The following is a 27,498-nucleotide window of genomic DNA, read 5'->3' on the forward strand; positions in this document are numbered from 1 at the left end:
AATCCATAATCAGCAGTTAATAACAGAAACCTAATTTACAGCAGTACTGATGTATCTTTGCAGAGTCATAGGGAAAGAGGATATAAGTGTACAACTTTAAAAGATAATCGAGGATAATATCTTTATCACAGTAAGGTATAATTTTTAACAAGACATAAAAAGTGAAAAACAAAAAGATGCAAACATTAAACGCTTTAAAATTAAGGACTCTCTTCCACTAAGTATCCACCAAAGAAAAAGATTATGACTGCTAAAAACTAGAAGGTATTTTCCAAACATAAAATTCAGAAGGGGTCAACATGTAGGATGTATGTCCAATTGCTACAAACCCGTATGAAATGAAAAGAACAACGTAGTTAAAAAAAGAGAGACAAAGTTTGAATAGGCACTTGACAGCAAAAGAAATTCAAATGACCAATAACGTATTTAAAAAATGCTCGGTTTCATTATTCAGGGAAATGGAAATTAAATTCACAAAGTCATTGGATTCACAAGATTGGCATAATTTTAAAGACTGGCAATGTCAAGTGCTGGCAAAAATGTGGAATAATTGGATCACTTGCATGCTGCTACTGGTGGTCTAAATTGGTTAAACCATCTTGGGAAACAACCTTTCTAGAGTAGTTGGAGATGAAACTAACCTATGGCCCAGTAGTCCACCTAGATGTGTGTCTGAACAAAAGAGATCCATTGAGACGCTTTATGAACAAGACAAAAACTGGCAAAACACTGAAAACAACCCAAGCGTCCTGTAGGAGAACAGATAAATACATTTTGGGGTATTGGCAAAATTGAATGTTTGGCAGTGATGGAAATGAGTTGTAACTGTACTAAAAACATTGATGAAATCTTAGGATCAAAATTTTAAATAAAAAGGCCAGTTGCCAAAGAATCTATGAAATGAAATTTTATATAAAGTTTAAAATGTTGGATGACTAAGTATTATTTCTGGGAATAAATACGAATGTGGCAAAATTGTAAAAAGCACAAGGGATGATTGAACCTCATATTTCTTCTCCTTCTGTCACTTGCATTGCTTTCCAGATCTGTGCATTTGGAAGTATTTGTCTTCACCTGGAAGAATTTCCTTCAGCAATTTTGTAGTATCGTTCTACTGACCACAAGTTCGCTGCATCTGTTTGTAAGAAAATGACTTTATTTCCAATGCTCATTTTGCCTTTGTTTGGAGACCTTTTTTTTTGTTGGCTTTAAGGTAATATATTTAGAGGACTTCCCCCACCCCCTCTGGACTTTAAAGATGCAATTCTATTATATTTTGGTTTCCAGGTTTGCCATTGAAAAGGTCTACTTCTGCTTCCTTGAATATAGTAAGATAGTTTTTCCCAGCTGGTTTTAAGAATTTATCTTTGTCTTTGGTTTTCAGCAATTTGGCAATATAAGCTAAGTTTTCTCTGTATTTTCTCTGACTTGAGCTTATTGAGATTATTGAATCTGTGAGTTTATATCTTTCGCCAGGTTTGGAAAACATTATCTTTTCAACATTTTTGTTCTTTTCTTTTTCTCTTCTTTTTGGGCTGCAATTGCCCATAAATTAGACCATTTAATTCTGGATTATGCTTCTCATGCTGTCTTAATTTCATTATTTTTTCATTCTCTGTGTTCCACTGTGGCTTTCCTTCTCTCCAATGTGCTGTGTAAAATTGGAATATTGACCTTGAAGTTCTGCCTTTCTAACCTGAATACTCCACGAAGATATTTGAAATTGAGTTCTGCCTTACACTGATGTAAAAGCCCAACTTGTCAGCTGCCTTCCATATAAAGTTTGCCATATACGGCAAAACCTTGGTTTGCGAGCATAATTTGTTCCGGAAACATGCTTGTAATCCAAAGCACTTGTATATCAAAGTGAATTTCTCTATAAGAAATACTGGAAACTCAGATGATTCGTTGCACAACCCAAAAATATTCATATAAAAATGGTTACAATACTGTAATATAATACAAAATAATCAATACAAAATATAAAGAAAAATAAGCAAATTAACCTTCACTTACCTTTGTGGCTGGTATGAGGGAGACGAGAGAGGAGGCTATTTCACCATCACTAGCGGAATCACTGCTAACTTGTGGCTCAAGGGAATCTTTTTCTTTTAGTGCAGCTCTAACAAGAAACCTCTCTGATGACCTAGAAAGAAGCAAAGCCTTCCTAAGCTCACTCTTGTCCGGAAAAGCAAAGGACTGTCCATAGGTGCTTTGAAGTGACAAAAATACACTAGTTCCAGTTGTGGGCACCTCCCAGTGTTCTGAAAAATCACTGATTTCCACCAAATACCGCTTCCTGAGACCGAGCATGGGAGATGATCACCCACAATCCCTCAGTGCGAGTGCACGCAAGAGAGAAAGAGAGAAGGAGAGAGAACCATTGGCTCAGTTGTGATCATGTGACATTCCACGTCATGTACTACTCGTATTGCAAGACATCGCTCGCTTATCAAGTTAAAATTTATTAGAAATGTTTGCTCGTCTTGCGGAACACTGCGGAACAAGTTACTCGCAGTCCAAGGTTTTGCTGTATTTGAAACTGCCTTCATACAGGCAAACTAGATCTATGTCAACATGGGAATAGTAACGGGACTTGAGGGTCCTCGCAAGTCAATTACATGCTGTGGTAGTGCAAGAGGTGGTTGAGTTTTAATTTAAACTTGAATCTCTGCTTGTCTCATAAACACACGACATCACGGTACGTTGTTGGAAAGAAAGAAGGTTACTTGTACGGAAGATACTACACACTTACATATTATTTAGCAGTAGGAGACAATCCCGTATGAAACAATAAATATTGGCAAATATACTGCAAAAGCACACAAATTTAGAAGCTAGGTGAGACTGATGTGCTTGGAATGGGGATATGACACAGGAGGATAATTTCAACCAGCAAACCCTTGCAGCTGAATTTGAAGAGAAGTTGCTTGACTTTGACAAAATAAAATTATTTTAACCAAATGATAAATACAAACAAGACTCTGTTATTCTTAATAATCAAAATTATATTATGGATGTTACAGAGATTAGGGGGTCACTGTCCCCTACATGGGTCAACAAAAATGCATTGTATCATCGTAACCATCTAGGAAACAACCTAGGACCATTATGGATCTGGAAGCCTTTTTGGACAGAAGTTTTGTAGACTTAAGTCCTCATTTTCAGCGCAATTCTGAAGGAGAAATTAGGATGTTACCCTAATTCCTTGGCTCTCGTAATAGCCTGTTCTAATCTCCCTTTGCTATTTCTGCCTGCTCTCCCTGTTCCTGACACAGGTGTATCATCTCCAGTCCGGACACAAAATTCCACAGTTTCTCAAGACTCAGTCTCAATCTCTCTCTTCTTCCCAGTCTTTTGTGTTTACTCAAGAACTTCCATCTGTATCTCTAGCTTTATCACCACCCAGCACAGACCATGCCGAATCCTGTGTTATGCCCAGATTTGTCCTCTGAGCATCATTTCATATATCCAAATGACAACTTGATGTCTCTCTCTGGTATTTCAAAGGCAGCTCAAATTCAACATTTAAAAATTTAATTTCATGATATGTTTACTTCAAACCCTATCAACTGTTTCATGGCAAGGGTATCTATTGTCTTAGAAAAACCAGAATCCCCTACATCAAGAGGAAAATCCAGCCTATGGCCTGTTTTGCGTGGCCTATGAGCCAAGAATGCTCTGAACATTTTTGTAATGGCTACTTAAAAAATAAAAGCAGAATAAAATAAAATAAGGAGCAGAGTTCATGCATGGTCTTCAAAGCCTAGAATATAAAAAAGTCTTATGGATCCTGACTTGGAGTGACCTTTGATGCTCATTGTTCATTCATGTGGTGTAGCTGACTCACAGAATTTCTACCAGCTTGCCTTATGAATATTCCAGAAATCTTTTCAGCTCTGTTAATAATCACTGTGCCACTACAGGTGGGAATCTGATGATCTCTTCCCTGAAATATCACAGCAGGATCCTAATTATGGATTGTTTCCCTGAGTCCACTGTGAGAGAGAAGAGCTTTTGTTCTATGCCTGCTGAGAACCATTCAGTGGCTTTGCACTGGTCCTCAAATAAAGACCAGTTTACCCTACTGTTCACTACTACTTTCTGTGCTCCAGCCACAGTGGCATTATTTCAGTTACCAACACATGCCCTTCTTCCTGCCACAGGACCTTTGCATAGATGCTCCTCCTGTGTCTGGAACATCCTTCACTCCTCACCCCCTTCTCCCAGGAAATGGCACTGTTCCTTCAAATCTCCCTTTCGTTGAACAGTCTACATCTATCCTCTCTGACCAAGCTAATTATTATAATTATATATTGTCTTTTGTAGTATGTATAACAGATACAGTTATATATTTATTTGTTTGATTCATGGCTTAATTCTTTCTTTCTTTTAGTTTAAAAATCTACATATAATAAAATTAACTTTTGGATGTATAATTCCATGAGTTTTGACAAATGCTTAGAACTTTGTAACCATAAGAGAATAAAGTTACAGAAGGGTTCCGTTACCCTAAACAGTCTAATGCCACACCCCCCCAACCCCACACTTCAACCCTGAAAACCACCAATCTGTTCTCTAACCCTATCATTTTGCCTTTTCTAGAAAGTCACTTAGGTGGAGTAATGCAGTACATATCATTTTGAGTCTAGTTTGTTTCACTTACCTAATGCATTTGAAATGTAATATTGTTACTGTATGTGTCAATAATTTGTTCATTCCTATTTCTGGGTGGTGCCCATGTGCCGTATTTTATTTGTCCAGTCACATTAAAAGTCATTTGTAATATTTCCATGTTTGGTGATTATTAATAAAGCCTCTATAAACTTTTCATGTAGATTCTTTACATTATTAATTTTTATTTTTTTGAGGTCTTTTCTGATTTCTTTCATCACTCTTTTGTACTTTTCAACCTATGATACCACTACATGTATTGTTAGGATTAGTTCATTTATTTTAGTGCTGTTAAAAATCATATTTAATTTTTTTTTTTATTTCCAGGTGTCTAATCTCACAAAAGGACAATTCACTTTTGTGTTCTGATCTTTTTCCTGCAACCGTTTTAAACTCATCCATTAATTCAGAGACTATTTTTGTAGGTTTTGTGGTATTTTCGATCCTACTGCCTTCTAGAAAAGACAGCTTCCTTTTAAGGCTTCAGACTTTCCCCTTTTGATCTCCTGTTGTCTAGATTATCCAGCAAGATGTTAACTGGGTGTGATTGGAGTGGTCGTCTTTGCCATGTTCCTGATCTTAGGGAGGAAAGTATAAAATTTTCCACAACTAAGTATTAACTATAAGTAGCTTACAGAAGCTCTTTTTCAGGTTAAGGAAGTTCCATTTTCTACCTAGTTTGCTGATAATTTGTGTCATGAATAGATGTTGAATTTTTTTTTTTAAGAGAGAGAGAGAGAGAGAGAGAGAGAGAACATGAATGGGGGAGGGACAGATAGAGAGGGAGAGAGAGAACCTTAAGCAGGCTCCATACTCAGTGCAGAGCCTGACTCAGGGGTCAGTCTCATGATCGTGAGATCATTACCTGAGCTGAAATCAAGAGTCAGACACTTAACCGACTGAGCCACCCAGGTGCCCCAATGTTGAATATTGTCAAAGACTTTTTATGATGCATCAGTTGAAATGATCATGTGATACTTCTTTAGTCTGTCAATATGGTGAATTATATTGATGTTTTGAGTGTTCGGTCAACCTATTTCAGATCACCATGAACCACCATGACTGATGTATTATCCTTTTTATGTATTGCTGGCTTCAATTTGCTGATTTTTATTTCATGCATTTTGTGTCTGGTTTCATGAGGGATATTAGTCATGTTGTAATTTCTTTGGATTTGATACGAAGCAATGATAATCTCGTGAAGTAAGTTGGGAAGAATTTCCTCCTCTGTCTTTTAGGAAAGAGTGCATAGAACTGATAGAATTTTCTCGTGAAACCATCTGGGCCTTTTTTGTTGAAAGGTTTTTAACTACAGATTCAGATTATTTATTTGGTGTAGGAAGAATCATATTTACCTATTTCCTCAGTGAAGTTTGGTAATTTGTGACTTTCAAAGAAAGTTCCATTCTATCAAAGTTGTTGATTCACGGGCGCAGAATGGCTCACGGAATTCTGTTATTACCCTTTCAGAGGCTTAAGTGTCTCTAGTCCCATTTCCTCTTCCGTTCTTGAATTACACAATTTGTGTCTTCTCTTTTCTCATGGGCAGCCGGGCAGCACTTTATCAATTTTATTGGACTTTTCAAAGAACGAGCTTTTGATTTTATTGATTTTTTTTTCTCTATTGTTTTTGCAGTCTGCAACTGCTACAGAGTCCTGCTGCTCGGTTCACCCTTGGGGAAACGAGGGGGGAAATTCACCCTTGGGGAGACGAGGGGGGAAATTCACCCTTGGGGAGACGAGGGGGGAAAAACATCTACAAAACTCACTCTGGCTAAGAGCTGTTATTCAAGTTTTCACTTCAGTTCTGAATCTACCTGGTAGTGCTTACTTTTCAGAGACCTCAAGAAGCTTTCTGTATTCTGTGCAGAGTTTTCAGTGGTAATCAGTGGGAGAGCAAGGCCGTGTCAGCTTACCCCCTCTTGGCTGGCAGTGGAAGTCTCTGTGTGGTGCTGGTGTCCACCTCTGTCTCTCCTCTGTGCTGTGAATCCATTGACATCAGAACTTGCAGATTTTATTTTTTATTAGTCCTCCTGTGTGTCTGGCAAAGCACCTGATACATTAATATATAACAGTATATTGTTTTTTTTAAATTTAAATTCAAGTTTGTTAACATACAACATAGTCTTGGCTTCGGGAGTAGAACCCAGTGATTCATCACTTACATATAACACCCAGTGATCATCCCAAAAAGTGCCCTCCATAATGTTCGTCACCCAATTAAGCCACCCCCCTCACCTCCCCTCCAGCAACTCTCAGTTTGTCCATGTTGTTGCAGATGGCAAGATTTCATTCTTTTTCATCACTGAGTAGTATTCCATTGTGTGTGTGTGTGTGTGTGTGTGTGTGTGTGTGTGTGTGTACATATTCTTTATCCATTCAACAGTCAATTGACATTTGGGCTTTTTCCATAATTTGTCTATTGTTGATAGTGCTGCTATAAGCATTGTACATTGTTAAGTCCCTCTTTTTCAATGTACAACTGATGCAGTATCCCTAGTTTCCCACGAAGGTTATTGATGCATTGCTTTTATGCTTTATAAGATGGAATCTTAGGATCAAGGAGGCATTAGTTTTCTATTACTGTATACCTAATTATTGCCAATATAGTATCTCAGATCTTCTGTGGGTGAGCCTTCAGGCATGGCTTAGTGGGGTCTTCTGATCAGGCTCTCACCAGGCTGTGACCAAGGTTTCAGGTGGGGTTCTCATCTGTGTTCTCATCTGGACGTTAATTAGGGAAGAATCCATCTCAATGCCCATTTAGGTTGTTGGCAGAGTTCATTTGCTCATGTTTGTAGCACTGATGCCCTTGGCTGCTCCCTGGCTGACACAGGTCCGAGAGACCACTGCAGTTCCCTGACACTTGGCCCTCCCCTTGATCACTTCTCGATAGTCTGTTTGCTTCTACAAGGCCAGCAGGAGAAACTCTCTCTCCAGTCCACTAAGTCATAATCTTTTAAATGTAAACTTATCATGGACTGAAGTCCTCTGCCTTTGTCATATAGCATAACCTAATCAACAGAGTAGCAGCCTTTGCCATATTGTTGGTTAGAAGCAAGTCACTGGTCCTGTCCACATTCAAGGGAAGAATATTCATTACACTAGACATTACCTCAGAGGGTGTCTACCAGGAAGGAAGTAGAATATTCGTTTATCTCATGTGAGTATTTAGAAAGCAGATCAAGAACGGGAGTAGAAATGTGTCTCACTTCACTTACTGTCATGTTGCATGATCACATATGACAGAGCAGATCTATAGGAAATGTTCTTTGAATGAATAAATGGGTTAATGACTAAACAGTGGGACTTAACGTTGGACAGAATGTAGTCTGCTGGCGGCCTTTGGCTAGAGAAGGTCCAGAATAAAGCCTACTGCTAATTTGACTTCATTTCAATGTTCTCTAGATTCCCCCCAAACCCAGCACACTGTGTGTGAAGAGTTCACAGCACACAACACAGCTGGTGTTTGTCATTTCAGAGGTAGGCTCTCCAGCGTGGCTCCGGAGTTGCAGTCTCCACCCTGGCACAACTGGGTCTCACAGAGCAAGAATCCAGTTTGTGATGGAATGCGGCGTAAATGACCAGTGAATGCAGCCATTCAGCTGTGACTTCTGTGAGGCTGCTTGACTGATTCCCTGTGATACATTGCATATTGTCTAGTAAAGACCACATTGAATGTGCTCAGCTTAGTGGAAGTTACTTTCCAAGTGGCATTTTGACATCAGTTGGGGAAACTGTAGAAAGCTGAAATACGCAGTCAAAGCTTACATCGATGAAATCGAAGTGTCATTCTCCATTTCATTTTGATGATGGCATTCAGAAGCTTGATGTCCTCTCCGTACGTTACGTATACGACGCCTATGGTTTTCCCAGGGTTTCCTACCACATAAGTGATACATGCCCACACAGGCAGGTTAGGCTTCCTGAGCTTATGTTGAAATTTTTCTAGTTCAAATCAGATTTTCTACAGGCGCTTGTAAGTGCTTTTACTAAATGCAACAGCATAATCTTTAAACGTTGGACTTCAGTGTCTTCAGCACTAATGAGTTTCTTTACCTGATAAAGGGTACAGTTTAAGGGTGACAGGAGAGTCAGAGACAGTGTGCTTCTTTCCTGTTATTGTGAGTTGAGATAAAGTTGAATCCTGTAAGAATATTGAAGGTCAAATAAGAAATAATGGATCTGAAATTTTCAGAGATTACAGAGACTAGATGGAGTCAGAGTCAAGCTCAGAGACCAGAAGATGATGGTGAGTGCAGGTGTGGAAGAGTGAGGCACGGGTGGGTGGAGTGGGGAGGACAGACACCTGCAGTTCAGCCTGTGTTCACGGACCAAAGAAGGTTAGAAGAAGGTAGTGTGAAAGCTTCCTAGTTTGCCATGCAAGTCTCCTTGTTACTTGATCTTCCTGACTGGACTTTCCCATCTCTTGGTTCTTGATCCTTTCTCGCCACACTGAGGCGTGCCATGCCTTGACATAAAACCCTGCCCTTAACATAAAACCCTGTGTGTGCCAACTGGCCTCTGTGCATGGTCATTTCTAGCTCTGGTCCTAATATGCCCTTCTTTATTTTCTCTGGTTGAAGATGGTCATCTTCATTTAAACTGGACTTGGAAGATTATCTTCTCTGAGAAGCACTCAGTCCTCCCCCTTGGTGCACATTCAACATCAACGCATAGACCCACCCTAGGGTTCTTGTCCGTTTCCTCATCTGTCTTCCCTTCCACAGTGTGAGAACCCCACCCATTGAGGACGGGGGCCAGGGCACACATAGTAGGTTCTTTTTTCAATGTTTATTTCATTCATTTTGAAGTCAAGAAATCTTAGCAGGATTCAGTGCTGTGGAGGACAAAATGGCCTAGTTCCTGTATTTGAGACTGGACTGTAGTTGACAAGCTGAGATGTCTGCGTGTGGATGGTAGATGGGAGGTGATGAAAAACTAGCATTTGTGTGGTACTTTACGAGTCACAATCGTTACCTCATTTGCTTCTCACAAGGCATATGGATCAGATAATATTGTCAACACTTCACAAATGAGGAAACTGACATGCAAATGGGTTGAGAGGCTTGTTCAAGGACCACAATTATTGTTCAATAGTCATAATTAGGAATTTAATTTTAGCCTTTCCACTCCAAATGTTATGCATTTTCCCTCCAACTCATGATGTCTTTGACGAAAATGAGTGATGCAGATGACTTTTGTAGACTTTCTGAGGAAAGAGTGCTTGATTTTGCTGCATTGGTTAGAGTAGTCTTCATGGAGAATGTTCCAACTGTGATATCTCTGGAAGAATAGAAAATAATTTGATCAATGAAGTAAAAGTGGAAAACGATTCTCTAAAAGGACAAAAGAGTGAACATGTTGCATTTGGGGCATAAATTTTCCGACTGAGGATAATTCCAGAAAAGCTTAAGTTCTTGTTAGGATTTTAGTTGACCTTGAAGACAGCAAGAGTATTGATGGTTTTAGAGCAAAAAAGAAAATGATAATGTGGTCAATGGGGTGAATTATGGAAGGTTCCTAAAGGCAGGACAACCCAACAGGAGACCCGACCACATTCGTATGTGATCGTCTCTGACATAGTGCATGGATAGTAAAATCATATTTACAAAAGTGGCCATTATATCATATCCAGAGCAATCCTAACCCACTTTTCATATTTGACAAGAGATAATATTTATGCAGTAGAAAATGGTTGGGTGTTCGGGATAAATCATCACAAATAATGTTTGAGCGCCTACTATGTACCCAGCATTGTTCCTGTTGCTGAGGATGCCACAGTGAACACTACAAAAAATGCCTTCGTGGGGCTTCTGTCCTAGCATTCAATGTGCTTCCAATACATGTATTAGGCACTTAGTGACAAACAATCACTCTTTTTGGGGGTGGGGGATGGTATGAAGGATTAAAAGAGAAGCTGGTCATGAAAAGAAAATGCCTTGATTTAGTAGTTTATGCCTGAGTGAATTGGGATGAAGCTATAAAAGGCCTTATAATTGAAACTGTTTGAAGAAATTCAGTTGAATGGGAAAAAAAAAAAAACAAAAAAACCTTGTTCCTGTGGGCAGCTGGATGAAAAGTTTGAGGCTTTGTTGTTGTTGAGAACACTGGTCATTCTCATCAAGCTATTCAGAATATTCTGGTCTCCCAAGGCTATGCCCAAGCAGGAAGCAGGTACTGTAGCAATTTTTTTTTCTAAATTTAAAATAAATCCAGAAGGTTTTGTGCCAAATAATCACCAGCTGCTGTGAGATCAATGTGTGTGGAATTATTAACAGGAAGCAAATTACTAACTACAACCTATGGAGAAAATTTGTCTCAGGCAAGAACTTTCTTTGAAGGATTGCACCCAGCATGAAAACATTTAATTTCTCCACAGTTACTCCATAGGGACCCGCCAAGGGTGCCATTGGTAATAAACAAGAAGACGCTGGTTGCAGTGCTTTGGAGTTACTAACCTGAAATACAGAGAGGGAAGTGTAGGAGAGAAAAAGTACATTCTGTCAACAAGATCTTCAAGTCTTTGTGTAGGAATTCTAGATTCAATTTTTAGTGAACAGGTCCCTGTATTTGATCCTTTGATTTGATTTGAGACCTTGTGCTTGGAAGGGCCTCAACAAATATGTACTCTTAGTGCTTGGATGAACCATACCTTTATACTCAGGCCATAGGGACCATCTAAATAAAATTCATTATTTATCCAGAGATCTAGGGCTTTGGACCCAAACCAGTTAGTGGCCTAGGAGGGAACTAGAACATAGATTCCCAGGGAAGGATTTCATTGTTCATTCCACCTCACTGAAGAGGGCTTACGAACCCTGATGATATCCCAAATCTTCAGTTAATTAGAAAAGTAGAACATAAACCCACAAAAACCTCCATGAAGAACAATGAGGAGGGTAGGCTGGATATCCATGAAATCCACAGTGCCTTTCTGATTTCTTCCAGATTCTGGATTGTGTGAACCAGGTCACAGAATCATCCAGTAACACATGAAGAGCTGTTGAGGAAGGGGAGAATACGCAGCCATTGAGTGTCTCAAATACTTCAGCCATTGCGGTGAGCTTCTGTGTTGGCCGCAGCTCTCAGACTAAGGACTAGAGTACAGGTCTTCTGACTTCCGTTGGAGGCAGGAAGCTTGTACAGGAAAGCACATGGGCTGCAGATGCAGGTTCAGCTTGTACTTTTACAACTTACTCACTGCCTCATCTTAGGCAAGTTACTTCATCCTTGAGCTTTGCTGTCCTAACTGGGGGGAAAAAATCCCTTAAGGAACTCATTCTAAGTACAGAAATAAATACATAATTGCAAAACCAAATGCCATCCAGTGTTAGACATATATATATATATACATATATATATGCATATACATGTATATATATATGCATATGTACATATATATGCATATGTATATACATATATGTATATACATATATACACATATATACATATATGTATATATACATATATGTATGTATATATGTATACATATATGCATACATATACATGTATGTATATATGTATACATATATGCATACATATACATATATGTATACGCACACATGTACATATATATGTATATATATATGCATATATGTGTATATATGTGTGTATATATATAATTTATTTATTATGATTTTTTTTCTTCGAGAGAGTGCAAGAGGGGGAGAGGGGCAGAGAGAGAGAGAGAGAGAGAGAGAGAGTCTTAAGCAGGCTCCATTCTCAGCACAGAGCCCAACTCGGGGCTCGATCCCATGACCGTGAGATCATGACCTGAGCCTAAACCAAGAATTGGACACTCAACCGACTGAGCCACCCAGGTGCCCCTAGACCTATATTTAGAAGGTTTGGCCTATATTTACTGTTGGTGGTTTCAGGTTAGTATCAGGGAGGACTTCACAGAAATGAAGCTATCTGAACTGAGGTTTGAAGAAGGACTGGCAAAGATCTGTCTGCTGGAGAGCACACTTCATGCGCAAATTCTGAAGGTACGAACAAAAGACAGCAATGCAAGTTCTGCAAAAGGCTTAATGTGGGAGCCGATGGTGTAGGAAGATGAGCGGAAGGCAGTCTGATCGACAGGTGCCCCTTTGTGGATGGCTTTGTTTTCTATGCCATGGGGTTTGACCTCACACTATTATTTCATAGAAGGATTGTGATAAGGCATAAATGACTTTGGATTCCATTATGTTGACATCAGCAGCAGTGTAGATGATGATGTTGACAAAGGATTCGGAGAGGTAAAATCAATAGCTAGACAGTTGTTGCTGTATTCTTGGGTGGACACAAAGGTCAGTAGTAACAGTTATCAGTCAGGATAGTCTAGGTTATACAACAGTAACAAAGGAACCACCGATTCCAGGGGTAGAGAACATCAAAATTTTATTTCTTGCTCATACTAGCTATTCATCTCAGGTCATCTGAGGGCTCTAGTCTAGCTGCAGGCTGTTCCATCAGCCTCCTTCCGTATTATTGTTTACAATAATGGCAGAGGGAAAGAAAACATGCCAAAGAGCACATAAATCCTAAAGCTTCTGCCAGCGATACACGTCATTTCTCCTACTTCATGGGCTGAAACGAGCATTGTGGTTGCACCTGAGCTCGACATCATAGGGCGATCTAGTCCTCCAATAAGAGTGGAGTTTGGATATTGGCAGAGACGGGCACAGTCTACTGATCAGATGGTGACATTGTGGAGACTGAGTTTCTAGTATTATGTAGACAACCACAAGAAGAGCCCCCCATCTTACACACCTTGTGCTGTATTTATCTTTTCATTTTTGATAACAAAACTCCTGAGCCATATCTGTAGGTCCAAACATGCGGGGTGTGTTAGAAACAGATACTCAAATCAAAAGGTTGATTTACTTCCCTTATCCATCACTATTTCTGTTTTATTTCAAGAGGAAAGCTGGCAATGGATCCTCATTGTCTTTCCTAAATAAGGATTTTACACCCATTCTGCTGGTGGCAAGGATTTTTTTCCCCCGACACCTCTACTGATGCCAGATACATTTGGCCTCAGTCCCTGGATTTGGTTTTATACTTTTCTGGCTATTTGACAAAGTTTGTAGCTTAAAAAGATCTGGAGAGCAGAATTACAGGATGACTTTTCTGGTGGCTTTGGAACCTTCCACAGTTGATCCATGGACTGAGAAGGAAGATGTTTTCCAGAAGGTTGATGTCTGTGTCACCTGGTCTGTGGGATAGAGTAGATGGAAGCAGGATGGTCTCTTCCCCTAATTGAGGATAAGTCCTAACATATGAGGTTACTCAGAATCAGGTCCTCAGATCCAATTTCCATAGGACACATACAGTTTGGGGTGGTAGTTGAAATGCTGAGTATCACCTGGCCCCTTTCCACTTGCATGTTGAAATAAACAGTCTCCATTTTGAGCAGTGGTTACAATCATCTAAGGGGCTTTTTTTCCCCCAGCTATCATGCACCTGTCCAGTCTTACCTCTGCATAAGTGAGAAACAAGAGAGTATCGTTTTACACCTGGTAGGGGGGTGGGGGGTGGATGTTGGGAGTCTGAGTCAGGTGGTACAGAGGATTGAAATGTCATAATGTCATAATTTGTATCATAATTGGTGATTCTGCTGTGCTAAATTCAAGGTAAGTATTCAGAGGAAAACAAAACGAAACCAGGCTGACAGAATATGTAACAGCCTGGAAACAAAGTGGAGACAAAGTGTACCAGACTCTTACTTTGCCAATTGCTTATCCCAGTGCATAGAGCCTGATTTCAACTTAATCCTGTGGGTTTCCCTTGGTAAATTCCATAACATTTTAAAATTATTGAAATAATGCCCACGCAATTTATTTCAATGTATTTAAAGAGTTTCTATTTTTGGTATCTTAAAGAGTCTGGAGAGGACACGCTAGTCTGGGGCGGGGGGGACAGACAGCAAGGGCTGTAGCTTCCAGTGACCTCAGCAGCAAAGGCCTTTAAATATGCAAATAAGCAAGTATTCACCCTCTGCTCTTGGGAGGGCGCAGGAAATGAACAATGCTGTGGATATTTGTGCTGTTTAAGAATTTCCTTATTCAATAACTCTATTTTATTTGTGTACATATGTTTCTATGCCATTGTACATCCACCATCTGTATCTGCATACTTTTTCAGCAGGGCTTTGCCAAAATAGTTTTCTTTATTTCTTTTTTAAAAAATGAGTATGTGTAGGGGTGCCTGGGTGGCTCAGTTGGTTAAGCGTCCAAGTCTTGAATTTGGCTCGGGACATGATCTCACAGTTCGTGAGATTAAGCCCTATGTCAGGCTCTGCAGTGATCATGGAGCTTGTTTGGGATTCTCTCTCTCTCCCTCTCCCTCTCCCCCTCCCCCTCCCCCTCCCCCTCCCCAGTTCTCTCTCTCTGTCTCTCTCTCTGTCTCTCTCTACCCCTCCCCAGTTCTCTCTCTCTCTCTCTCTACCCCTCCCCAGTTCTCTCTCTCTCTCTTTCTCTCTCTGCCCCTCCCCAGTTCTCTTTCTCTCTCTCTCTCTTTCTCTCTCTGCCCCTCCCCAGTTCTCTCTCTCTCTGTCTCTCTGTCTCTCTCTCTCTCTACCCCTCCCCAGTTCTCTCTCTCTCTCTCTCTCTCTGCCCCTCCCCAGTTCTCTCTCTCTCTCTCTCTCTCTCTCCCCCTCTCTCTCTCCCCCTCCCCAGTTCTCTCTCTCTCTCTTTCTCTCTCTGCCCCTCCCCAGTTCTCTCTCTCTCTCTCTCTCTCTCTCTCTCTTTCTCTGCCCCTCCCCAGTTCTCTCTCTCTCTGTCTCTCTCCTCTCTCTCTCTCTCAAAATAAATAAATAAATATTGAAAAATACATACCTACCTGCCTACCTACCTACATACATAAAATGGGCGACTTTAAGGTAAACCCCAGTCTTATTTGGGCTTTGTAATCCTAGTGGTTATGAGTGATATGGCACTCAGTGTGTGGAAGGAGGTTGTGAACTGGGTATATGTCCAGCCTATTGAGGCTTTGAGATGATTTCGTAAGTCTTATTCAATAGATTTAAGTTGTTATGTTGTATTTAACTTTCACTGTCTTTATTACTTCATCAGTGTTTTGCTAACGAGAGGTTTTCAGGTCCATCTAAAATGGGGCAACAGACTGGATTCACCCTGACACTTAAAACAATCATGAAAACCAGGAAGCATATGTGAAATAACTGTTTCTAAGACCCTAGATACCAGGCAGTTGGTGTAGTTATCCTTGAGAAATGGGAGACCATTTAAGTGAGCCCTGTGATTTCCCAAGATTAATGGCTGAGGGAATTGCTAGCCTATGGTACACAATGTAGGGGCTGGTGAGATCCCAGAGAAAAGACGACGGAGTTGAGAGTTCAGGGACAATGCAGCATCTAGAGTTTGAAAGGCAGAATACAAAAGAGGAAGGAGTTGCAGACAGAGAAAACTCCAGAAATCTGCAGAAGGTCCCTCCTGAATATTAAGCAGAGTATTCAGAATGCATATGAAGAAAGCACCCGAGGCTGAGGAAAGAACCACGTGAGAGAATTAGAGAGAACGAAGCCATCGTAACACAGTGCTGGGAATAGGGGCTGTCCCATCTGCCAGACTAGGACTTCTCGTAATTCATGGGATACTGGGCATAGTGTTCGGAACAGTCATGCCTCATTAACGGTAGCCAATTAGCTTTCAATTAAATACTGCTTTGGTTCATCTTAACAAATCTTAAAAATTCAAAAATACTAACCTGTTTCCCAGTAATTTTAACTGCATTCCAAAATAACTGACTTGGGTGTTAGAATTACGAAACTTGGCGCAATCCATCCCTGGCAGTCTGAGATTATTTCCTTTTTCATGCAGAGGGAAAATGGCCCTGGATGAAATGTGGAGCTACCCAGAGGATGGAGGGGTACTGGGAATTGTTACAGTAATAAGAATCTAAGAGTACTTACTTACTATTTAAATACATTTAAAAATATTCTTAACTGTTTAAACAAAAGTAACAAAAGCAGTGCTGCGTCCTGGTGTTTATAACACATGGGAATGGAATGTACAGCAACAGAGGTTGAGGGGATAAATAGAAGTATACTATGTTATGGTTTGTTTGCTATACATGCGGTGGTATTAGTACCTGCAAGTGGGCTATGACACATAAAAGACGTATATGAGAAACCCTAAAGCAACCACCAAATAGCTAAACTAAAAGTTATATCGAGGGTCACCTGGGTGGCTCAGTCAGTTAAGCCTCCAGCTCTTAATTTTGGCTCAGGTCATGTCTCATGGTTCATGGGATCAAACCCCATGTCAAGCTCTACACTGATAGTGCAGAGCCTGCTTGGGATTCTCTCTCTCCCTCTCTCTCTGCCCCTCCCCTGGTCTTTCTAGTGCTCTTTCTCTCTCTTTCTCAAATAAATAACCTTTAAAAAAGTTATATCTAATACTCTGACATTGGCGATTGAATGAAAGCATGAAAAGTACAATTAATTTAAAAGTGGGCAGTTGAAGAGAAGTGGACACCAGAAGAAACAAATAGAAAGTACATAGCAAAATGATAGACAAATGTAATGGTAGCAAAATCCCATTAAGTGTAAACGGTCTAAACAACGAAATTAAAAGACAGAGATTGCCATATTGGATTAAAACACAAGACCACATATATACTATGGTATTTTCAGTACTACAATGCACAGTGCACTTTAAATATAAAGATACTAATATATTAGAATGACAAAATTGGAAACAGTTGTAAAAGAAAACTGGATTTACTATACTGTCCATCAAATTATATTCTAGAGGGGAAAAAAGCATATTGCCAGAGATAAAGAGCTTTTCTGAATGATAAAGGAATGGATTCATTCAAAGGACATAACTGAAAGGACTGCAAGGAAAAATAGATTAATTAATTATAGCTGGAGATTTCAATACCTCTCCCTCAAAGAATTGATAGAAAAAGTAGATAATCAGCAAGAAAACATTCATCTTTCTAAATATCTGATTTTATGGAAGAAATCATATGGATATTAGGATTTTCTAGACCAACTGGCATTCATTTTCACTGTGGAGGCATTGCAATAATTTGTTTCTCGCCTGCTACCAACCAAGAGCATTTGTGGAAGAAGCAAGCTATGAGAATATATTTGGAACTAAGCCTTCCCAAGAGCATGTGAGGTTCACTGGCACATAAAGTAGCCCAGGGGTTGCATTCTGTCCTCACGCAAAAAACCTGTTGCTAATTAAAGATTTAAGAAATACAGCTGGATAAGTAACATCAGCCCAGATGGCATTTCAAGAAACCTCTGGTGAGGCTTGAGGCAGACAGTAATTCTGCATGATTTATCAGCCAGGCAGGGGTCTGGCATGATTGGCCCAATACACTTCAGGTGGGAAAGTACCTACAAGGACCAAAGACTCAGAGCCAGGTAGAGACTGTAAACCCCACAAAATCACTCAGAAATAGGACAATTCTAACCCCTCTTGTGTTTGTCAGTGTTTGATAACTAAGGAAGAGAGCTTCATGGAGATTTCTGTCTAGTTTTTTTGTTACCTCCTTACAGGACTCAATAATCAAATGAATTAAATGTGTGCTTTAAACCGTACTGTGAAAAGAGCAAATATGCAAGATTTTTATAGGATGCAGTGGTAGAATATTTCCCAGAATGTGTTCCTCAGGACATGAATTCCATCAGCAAAATGGTGGGTAATGTGTTAAAAAGGAAAAAAAAAAAGTTGGGTTGGTAGCCAAATAAAATTAGGAAGTATTGGTTAAGCAATATCAGTAAGGTTTTGATTTTTTTAAGTTTAAACTTGTAGAATTTTTTGGAACCTGTAAAAATTAGGGAATAAAATGACTGTCGCTCCAACCCTGGATCAGCTGACTTTGTTACTAGAGTCTCCATGTGCCCCTTTGGGATTCTGTGCTCGATCATTTGGCAGAGGGAGAGAGTAGAACACAGTCTGCCCTCATCTCGGGCCAGTGTTGGGAATCTTGTGCGTGGCTGATGCTGTGGTTTGGAGAATCAGCAGCAGCATTAACCCAACAAAGATGAGCTCACAATGACATGATCTAAAGCTTCTACAATTTGGGTGGTCTTTGTTGAGAAAAAAATTGCAAAATTATAAATGCATCCTTAGGAAAGAAATGGAATACATATTTAGAATGCAAATATACATGATAACAAATGGCTAGAACATTAGAGATTTGGGTCTCAATCTTTCTGAAATATCTTTGGGCAATTGACCAGATATGCTTACACAGAAATTTTTCCCCCTTGCAAACTGCACGCGCGCGCGCGCACACACACACACACACACACACACACACACACAGAATGTTCCCAGAAACTCTGAACATTAATGGAAGGAAGGGGGATGGCTTAGTTTGGACTGCTATACTAAATACCACAAGTTGGGTGGCTTATAAACAGCAAACACTTAATTTCTCACAGTTCTGGAGGCTGGGAGTCTAGTTTCCTGTCTGGTGAGTACTTGATGCTGGTTCATGGACAGCCACCCTCCATCTTCTCACCATGTTCTCACATGGCAAAAGGAGAAGGGAGCTGTCTCCGGTAGCTTTTATAAGAGCTCTGATCCCTTTCTTGAAGGCTACATCATCATGACCTAATTACCTCCCAAAGGCCTCACCTCCTGATGTCATCACCTTGGGGATTATGTTTCAATATATCAATGGCGGGGGTGGGGGTCACAAATGTTCAGTTCATAACAGGGGCAGGAGATTGAGGGTGACTCAGGCTTTAGTTGCTTCAAGCCAAATGCTCCTGGGTCTGTTCCTCTGATTCCATGCTTCTTCCCATAGGGCTAGGGATAAGGACCCCAGAGAAACCTCCTAGAACAAGATGGAAGTGTTTTCACAGTTAAAAAATTGGTCCACCCCTAATCAGGCCAGTGTGTTCTCGGGAAGTGGTCTATTTCTCTTCTGCCCTACGAGGGACATGTTTGGTTTAGTGTTGACATCCATGGAAAGCCGCGTGTACTTCTGTGCATGTTGTTGGACTGAGTACGTGTTAGATTACAGAGGGGCTTGCCGTTCATGGAGCTCTGGAAGAAATGGAGTGCTACTCATTCAGTTACATTTTGCTTAAATCGATCTGGTGTTAACTGAGAACGAATTGAATGTCTCCACAGAAAGTCAATGAGAAAAGCCAGGGGGAATGAGTGTTGGATTTCTGAGTAGGGCCGAAAGAGCTCAATTCTCGCCTTCGATGACCAAGGGATGACAACTCTCTCTGAGTACTGGGGAGGGAAGAGCATCCATGGGAGTGTAACTGGGGAAGACAGAAGAAAATTAAGCAAAGGAGAATTGAGCAAAGGAAAATTAGAGCAATCTTAACAGTGAGGGCTATTAAACCATTGAAAAGTCTCCCGAGGGAAGTGCCGGAAACCTCCTTGCTTGAGTCATTTCAAAATCGGCAAAGCAATGGAAAATGTACTGCAGGGAGCAATCCTGTGCTGGCGGGGAGCGGACACGATGATTTACTACTTCTCTTCTGTCTCTCATTTCCACGTTCTGTGAAATTGTATTGCAGCTAAGAAACAAGATATCCTTGACTCCGACAGTATGTTTACAGAGGCTTCGTCTGAAGCACAAAGTTGAAAAGAAAGGGAAAAAAATGCATTTTAAAATACCATCGGTTCTTCACATTCCTTTTGTGAAGGTTGGTTTCAGATAGGGTATAACACGGGCATTTTAGTTGAACTTTGTGTTCCTTTGACTTGACCCAGAAGAACACGTAGAGCTTCCATGAATAATTCTCAAGTGCAGCTTGTATTTGTTGCATCATGGGATGGAATACTGGGAAGGATAAAGTTTAATGATTTTTCAGATTGCCCAAGACAACGTCAAAAAAAAAGTACAGCTTAGAAAATAAGCATTAACCAAAAACTAATTTTAGCACATAAGGTAAAGAGGAATTGAAGGGGCACATCAAAGAGTGTATCTCTTTATTCCCGGGAATTTAGAATGTATCATTAAAACGGGGCCCATGAATTTTATGTTGTGTCCTTGTTTAGAGATGTTAGATCTGATCTTTATAGCTAAGCGAATAGTTACGGCAGAAAACCTGCATGTGATCCACACACGAAAGATCTAGAAAGCTTTGTTAAGAGCAACTTTGGGTTTTATCTTGAAAGCGTTTACTATAAAGACCCAAGTACGATCGCTGAGGACAACTTATTAATTACTTTGTAATTGTTATCTTAAACTATTATATTAGTGATTACTTACTAATCAGTAAGTGATAATCACAGTAGTGATTACTTACTGTGCTGCAGACACACTAAGCCATTCACATCTGTCTATAATCCTTCCATTGGGGCACCTGGGGGGCTTAGTCAGTTGGGCATCTGACTCTTGATTTGAGCTCAGATCATCACCACACACACACACACACACACACACACACACGCACACACGCACACACACACACACACACACATATATGTTTAAGTTTATTTATTTATTTCGAGAGAGAGTGCATGCACAGAGGAGGGGCAGAGACATAGGGAGAGAAGGAGAATCCCAAGCAGGCTCTGCACTGTCAGTGCAGAACCCAAGCTGAGTCTCAAACTCACAAACTGCAAGATCATGACCTGAGCTGGTATTGAGAATCAGATGCTTAACTGGCTGAGCTGTCCAGGTGCCCAATAACCTTGACAGTTTTAAAGAGATCTGCTCAGGTACTCTGCAGAATTTGGATGTATTCTCTCCTAATTAACCTTAGTTAGTTGCTGGAGAAAATACCACAGAGAAGAAGTCCCCTTCTTATCATGTCACCTGGGGGGTACCTGGCCTCCACTGAGCATCAGTGGCATATTTACCTGATCTGTTGGTTAGGGAGCGTTGGCCAGGTTCCTCCAGTGTGAAGTTACTACCTTCCCCTCTACTCTGTTCCTGTGAGTGAGTCACTAATCTCAGAGCACTCTCAAGGGGTAGGAGATGGGTTAAGGTGGACCTCCTATAGACGAGAATATCTGCGTATGTGGTCTGAGATTTTTCTGTAAGGAAGATTTGCCTCTTCTTCATTTATTTGTATATTCAATCATTTATTTATGTGTCCACAGACTTATTTTATCCTGTGGATTATAATTCAAACTACATGATTTTCCTTTTGTTAAAGTGGTTCTAGCTTTGGCTGTGGTGGCTCTCTCAGGTTGGTCATGTCCTTTTGGTATGTCCCCACCCTTTCAATTTTTGTCAACACTTCCATACTTTCTGGAATGATGAGATGCTCCAGGCTCAACTTATATATTCCATGATTGCTCTTGAATCAGACATTTCTCCTGGGAGTCCTGGTTTCTTTCTAAGAGAATGATGTTTAGACACCAAAACCTGGATATTGGTACCAGGTGTTAAGGCTGTCTCAGTGTTAGGGCTAGATGACATGTACATGTGTAGTGACCAGCACATGCATATGTACAATTTTTCACCCATCTGTGAGTATGTGCATGTGTACATGCATGCACACACGCGAGCTCATGTCTTTCACTCATGCACACTCCCCTGGGGTCCACTGCAGCCTTGCCTTCTTGCTTACCTCTAATTTCCTTTTCCAACAATTTCCCGCCAGCCATTTCTCATTTGTTCAACACCATTGTACGTGCAAAGTAGTTTAGCAGTTACTAACTTACACCACTATGAGCAGCAATTAGGCAACGATAGTAGATAGTTCCTATGTCTTTAGTCTTGTGGTTTCCAGATAAAAATGCCACTTTTCAAGCTAACCTTGCTCAGGTCCCCCACTCCTTCCTCCTTCAGTGAGATTCTGCCATACATCTTGGATACTTAGATTCGATTGCCATTCCATCCTGGGATCCCTTGACATTCTAGTTTAATTTTTATTTTCAGTGTGCATACATTAACATTGACTTTGTGGCATGTACGTTTGTTTTTTTGTACATGTGGCATGTGTATTTGTTTTAGGCCTATGGGTTTTGACAATTGCATAGATTCATGTGTCCATTGACCCCAGCACCACACAGAATGCGTCCTTCACTCCATGATCAGATACATGCACTGAAAATGTTTTCTCCCACTTGGTGGCTCACCTTTTCATTTTCTTGGTTGTATCTTCTGAGGAGTAGATGTTTTAGCTTGCCATTAGTTTCCCACTTACCCTGTTTCTTTTATGGTTTTGATTTTGGGGTGGCATCCTTCCTAAGAAATTCTTACTTATCTGAGGAAGCTAGTAAGCTTGAAAAGCTAAGCTTACTTAGCTGAGTAAGCTGAGTAAGCTTGAAAAGCTATCCTCCTATGACATTGGAAAGAACTTTTATGTTTAGGTCCATGAATCATGTCAAAGGTTGTGAAAAATCTGAGTTAGGGAGTTAGTATTTAGTCTCCCCCCATGTTTAGTCAGTTAATGAAGTACCATTTTTTTCAAAGGAGTTTCTCTATTGAGATGCCATGGGGCTTTAGTAAAAAATCAATTGAATATACATGGGTCTATTTCTGATCTTTGTTCAGTGCTAATGATCTGTTTCTGTGTCCACAGACCTGTGACTGTCCTCTGTAGTATGGGTTGACATCGGGGTTTGCACAACCCCTAACTTTGTTCTTTGAGATAATTTTGTCTCTTTTAGTTTTTGTTTTGTTTTTGTTTTTTGTATTTTCATATATATTTCAGAATCAGCTTGTCAACTTCTACAGTAAACTCTGTTGGGATTTCAAATCTATAGGTCAATTTTGAGAAAATAGATTCTTTAAAAATACTGAGTTTTCAGATCTTTGAGCATGACATATCTCTGCATAAAGTTTGGCTGTCTTTAATTCTTCCAGCAACACTTCTCATGTTTAGTAAAGTGTTTTTGCATATCTTTTGTTAGATTTATTTCTACATATTTCAGATTTTTTAATGAAATTACAGAGGGCATTGTTTTAATAAATATATTCAGATTTTTTTGTTTCTTCTTATGCCATTTTGGTACTCCCGCCATGAAGGAATCTATCCATTTTATTTCCATTCTCAGTTTTGTTTGTTGGCATAGAATCATTTTAATATTCTCATCATTTTAATTTCTGTAGGATCTGTAGTGATATCACTGTCTTTCCTTCCTGGTAAATGGTGTCTTCTTTTTGACTCTTGACGAGTATTGCTCAGTCTTTATGTTTTCATGAAGTAACATTTGTCTTTGTTAATTATCTCCATTGGTTATTGCTCATGTATTTACATGTTTTCTCTTATCTTTTTTGAATTAATGGAACTTTATTATTACATTTTTCATCTCTCTTACATTGTATGTGAATATATTTATATACTTTTATAATATAAGTTTTGCTCTTTTGTTGACATTTTTTGTAGAGACATCTCATTATTACATTGAGATTTATTTATTATCTGTTTCCTCTCATGTTTCCATCTGGGATTTTCTTTCTTTCTTCCCTCTTGAGAAATTATCTTACATTATTTCCTTTTTTTTTAAGTTTATTTATTTTTGAGAGACAGACAGAATGTGAATGGAGGAGGGGCAGAGAGAAAGGGAGACAGAATCTGAAGCATCCTCCAGGCTCCGAGCTGTCAGCACAGAGCCCAACATGGGGCTCAAACCCATAAATGGTGAGATCATAACCTGAGCCGAAGTTGGATGCTTAACTGACTGAGCCACCCAGGCGCCCCTCTTACGTAATTTCTTTAGTGAATACCAACTGGCAAAAATTTCTCTGAGTTTTTGTTCGACTGGAAATATTTGTTTTAATTTGTGTTTCAAGGATATTTTTGCTGGGTATTGAATTCTATGGATTTCTATAGCTTCTTTCTTTTACCACTTTCAAGATGACATACTGTCTTCTGGGTTTTGTCATTTCTGTTGTGAAGTCAGGTATCAGGATAATTATTTCTTTCACAGTGATTTCTTTTTTTTTTTTTTTTTTCAAGTTTTTACTTACATTCCATATAGTGTAATATTAGTTTCTGGTGTAGAGTTTAGTGATTCATCAATTACATACAATATGTGGTGTTCATCACAAATGTGTTCCTTAATCCCCATCACCTGTTTCACCCATCTCCCACCCACTGCCCCTCCAGCAACCCTCAGTGTGTTCTATTAAGAGTCTGTTCCTGGTTTTCCTCTCTCTCTCTCTCTCTCTCTCTCTCTCTCTCTCTCTCTGTCATGTGTTCAAAATTTTCTGTTTTCAAAATTTTTCTCTGCCTTTAGCGATTTTATTATGGTAAACCTTTGGACAGTTTTGTTTGTATTTAGTTTGTTCAGAGTTCATAGTATTTCTTGAACCTGAACCTCGTGTCTTTCTCTGGTTTAGAATTCGTTTACATCATGTGTTCCAATATGTCTTCTGCCGCATTCTTTCTCAACAACCTTCCTGGGACGGACCTCAATTCCATATAAATAAAACTTTCCCGCTACCTATCTTTTATACTTTTGCCCTGTATTTCCCGTTCTTTTTGTTCTACAAGCCTCAGCCTAGATATTTTCTACTGATATATCTTGTAGTTCGTTCATTCTTTTTCTGCTGTGTTGAAGGAGTCTTCATCAACTGACATCTGATTTCCAGTACTGAGTTGCCGGTTTTAGGAGAGAGCTCTCCAGACATCCCAGCTGTGAGACTGGAGCACTCCCCCCACTAGAAAGGGGGAATCCAGGACTTGAAACTCATTTCTTAAACATAGTAGTGGTTGTCCTAGTGTTTGCGATATCCATTTACAACCAATCTAAGCCCACTTTCCAACAGCACTACACTGCAGGTGCCTGCTAACAGACCTTTCCCACTTCCTCCTTCTCCTTTATAGCATGTGGTCACTCATTTGACTTGTCCATAAACAGTAATCACCAAACACGTTGTTGCCAGTCATTTGGGCAAGCTGTTATCTGTTACATACATTAAATATAAGAAGATTGAGAGGCCCCTGGTTGCCTCAGTAGGTTAAGCATCTAACTCTTGGTTTCAGCTCAGGTTATGATCTCGCCATTCCTGGGATGGAGCCCCACGTCAGGCTCTACACTGATAGCGTGGAGCCTGCTTGGGATTCTCTCTCTTTCTCTCTCTCTCTCTCTCTTTCTGAGCCTCCCCACTCACACTTTTTCTCTCTCTCAAAATAAGTAAATAAACATTAAAAAATAAGACAATTGAAAGATTTTATTTTAGCTTCATTTACTCTTTCTCAAATGTTCTTCCTTTCCTTGTGTAAATCTGACGATACCATTTTCCTTGCCTCTGAGGAAATTCTCTCAGCATTTCTTCCAAGGCAGGCAGCATTTCTTCCAAGGCATATTTGTCTTTTGAGGCAGGTCTTCTGGTGAAAAAGTCCCTCCACATATGTTTGTTTGAGAAAGTCTTTGTTTCTCATTCCATTTTGGAAGGGAATTTCACTGGATAAATCATTCTAGGTTTGGCAATTCTCTTCTTTGGAGTCTTTATTTCATTCCGTTCTCTTCTTGCCTGCATGGTTTTGAAAAAAGTCTAATGCAATTCTTATTTTCCCCCTTTTGGGCTTCTTTCTAGATTTTTTCCTTGTCTTTGACTTTCTGCAGTTTGACTATGATATGCCTGGTCCCGTAGTATGTTAATCATTGTTATTTTAAATTCTCATTCTGATGATTCCCAAACTTTGTCATATATAATCTCTTTTGAAGCTTGATTTGCCTCTTCAGACTGTGTTTTACCCTTTAGCATACCTTATAATTTTTTGTTGAAAGCTGGATATATGATGCACTGAGTAAAAGGGACTGAGGGGAGAGGCCCTCAGTGTGAGGTTCCATGTTTATCTGGCTAAGAGTTAGGCTGGATTTACTCCTCACTGTTGCCCTAGGTGTTGGAGATTAACATTTTCTTTGGTTCCCTCATTTTTTGTCTCTCTTGCTGTCTGGGTTTCTCCAGAAAATCTTTCTTAAATAGGGTCTGAGCTTTGCAGTTCTTTTAGCTATAATCCTATTATTTTATAGATGTGTGATGGTGTAAGGTATGAGGGCATGGGAACCAATCAGTAATCTTATGATTACATCTCAGTCTGTGTGATCTTGTATGCATAGCTCGTGAGCTACTCACGAGCTGCTCAGCTTTTTTTCCCCATTAGGTGAGACAGACAAGCTAGGGGGACTGAGTTTTCCCTTCCCCCAGACCGCTTAGGCTCTGGTAAAATTGTGTCTTTTGAGGGAAGTCCTTTGTTAGGTAAAAAGAATGCTCTGGCCGTATTTCAAAATGGCAGTTTTCCTCCTCTCTCTGCTAAGTCATGAGGGAATTTTTCTCAGATCATATTTACCCCCAAAACTTGGTGGGGCCTGGGAGGTAAAAGTCACAAGTATAGGTATTCCTCCAGTATTGAGCCCCCTTGGGGTTTTTAACTCTCGAGGTACTCCACACTGAATCTTTGGCAATTTGTCAATTACAGTTTAATGTTCCTATTCTGGTAGGATAATTGATTATGTGAAATACACACACCTTTCTTCTATTATATATTTATGTGCATTAAATGCAACGATACTTGAAAGATTTCTAACCTATATGCATATATATGTGCATATATGTATGTATACTTAGGTATACTCCTATCAATAATATTTATATATGTATACCTATATGAATATGTAATATTTATACCCACATATATAAAAACCTTAGTTTTAAAATGTACTTCTAGATGAAGAATTATCACTGCAAAGCACATGCCCTTCTCTGTCTTTTGACATTCAATCACTCTTTCCCACCCATCTCTTCTGTTATCTGTACATCCTTCTATCCCTTCCCTCTCTATATATTTATCTTCTAATAGCACTTAAAAGCGTTATATAAATGTATATCCCCAATAGTTACAACTGGGAAACGTTGTCTCAGTGCATGCTTTTGAAAATAATCCTTTCAGAGTCAAGGATATTCTGAAATTCACCTTCCAGA

Source organism: Panthera onca, chromosome A3 (assembly GCF_046562875.1).
Source record: "Panthera onca isolate mPanOnc1 chromosome A3, mPanOnc1 haplotype 2, whole genome shotgun sequence".
NCBI classification, from domain to species: Eukaryota; Metazoa; Chordata; class Mammalia; order Carnivora; family Felidae; genus Panthera; species Panthera onca.